Below are 2,039 nucleotides of genomic sequence, written 5' to 3'. Positions count from 1 at the left end.
GGAGCCCAGCAGGTCGAGGCTGCGGTGGCCGGGAGCGGTCACTGCACTCCAGTCTGGGCGACAGAGGGAGACTCCAACTCAAAAAAAAAAAAAAAAGACTTGTTAGGAAGAGTTTTACTCTGAGCCAAAATGTCACCTTGTAACTTACATATGCAATTATCCTTGTGTTCCTCATGAAAATGGTGGACGTAAATCTTCCTTCCCTGCATATTTGAAGGTCACTAATGTATCTCCCCCCAACTGTTTAAGACTTCTCCAAGCTAATCCATCTGAGTCCCTCAACAGTTTCTCACATGCTGTGGTTTCCCAATCTTTTTGTCATCCTAGCGGTCCTTCTCTGAACTCCCTCCAGTTGGCCAATGTCTTCTGAAGATGTGACTCCCAAAACTGAAACTTGCACTTCCTATGCAGGGAAAGATGACAGTTATTACCTCTTCATTCTGGATGCCCCTGTGTCATTGAGTCTCTTTAGATCAATGCTTCTCAAACTTCTGGTAAGAATGAATTATGACCGGGCACGGTGGCTCATGCCTATAATCCAAGCCTTTGGGAGGCCGAGGTGAGAGGATTGCCTGAGCCCATGAGTTCAAGACCAACCTGGGCAGGTTGGCAAGACCTCTTCTCTACAATAAATCAAGAAAAATTAGCCAGGTGTGATGGTCCCTGCCTGGAGTTCCAGCTACTTAAGACTGAGGCAGAAGAATTGACTGAGCCTGGCAGGTTGAGGCTGCAGTGGCCATGAGCATGCCACTGTGCCCCAGCTTGGATAAGACTGAGACTTAGATTCTAAAAAAAAACAACAACAAAAAAAACGAATGAACATTTCCTGGGGATCTTGTTAAATAGTAGATTCTGTAGGACTGGGATGAGACCTGTCTGTTTCTGTCACCTACTCAGAGGATGCTGATGGTGCTGGCCTAGGATTACACTACTCATATTGTTACTGTCTACTAACAGCCAACTAAATTACCACACAGATTTCTCAAGAACAGAGACTAAGCCACTCTTCTTATGTTCTTGTGCAATCGATTTATTTCCCTTTTTTATTTTTTAAAAAAAACCTAATTGCAGAATTTTTTTAACCTCTGTTAAATTTCTTCTTGTGTCCGGGCACGGTGGCTCAAGTCTATAATCTCAGAACTTTGGGAGGCCAAGACGAGAGGATTGCCTGAGTCCACGGGTTCGAGATAGCCTGGGCAACATGGTGAGACCTTGTCTCTACAATAAATCAAAAAATTAGCTGGGCATGGTAGCACGCACCTGTAGTTCTGGCTACTTGGAAGGCTGAGGCAGAAGGATCGCCTGAGCCCAGCAGGTCAAGACTGCAGTTGCTAGGTGCGTGCCACTGCACTCCAGCCTGGGCAACAGAGTGAGACCCCAACTCAAAAAATAAAAATAAAAAATTATTCTTGCTAGTTTAGGACTTCGTTAGGACTTAACTTGTTCAGATCTTTGACTCTTGATCCCAAAGGCATCAGCAAAATTACTTACTGGGTACTATTCCTTGGAGAAACAAAGTTGAGTTAGACAAAGTCCCTGTCCTCAAGTAGTCCACAATCTAGTAGGGAAGATTGCTAATAGGATAAAATGAGTGAATGATGGAAGATAATGCTGGGGAGGTTGACAGGGCCCAGATATGGGCTTAATCTTGAAGTGCCTACTCTCTCTTGTTTTCCTCCTGAAAACTCCTGTGCCGCATTTAACTTTCCTTCTTCTATCTTCCCCTGAAGATACTATTCTCAGGGTCTTGCTCAGCCTGGGAGACCTCACTCTCATTTGTAACCACAGTGGCATCCTGGACCTTCCCATGGGCTCCTGAGAGTTGACTGCGTTCATTCATCTCTTCCCAAATCTGCTTTTAATAACCTCATGTTGGTAACTTGAAGGCAGCCATAATGGGTGTTTTTACACCACAGAAATCAGAAGATGCTACAGATCAGAACTGCTCTTCCCTGCACTGACTTTTGTTAGTCATTTACCAGCACATATTGCCTAGTTGCCATCCTTAGGAAAATGGCATCCAGATGTGGCCATTGTCT

This window comes from Carlito syrichta, unplaced genomic scaffold (assembly GCF_000164805.1).
Source record: "Carlito syrichta isolate Samal-C Ts95f unplaced genomic scaffold, Tarsius_syrichta-2.0.1 Scaffold303220, whole genome shotgun sequence".
Classification (NCBI taxonomy): Eukaryota; Metazoa; Chordata; class Mammalia; order Primates; family Tarsiidae; genus Carlito; species Carlito syrichta.
This window is presented reverse-complemented; position numbering follows the sequence as displayed.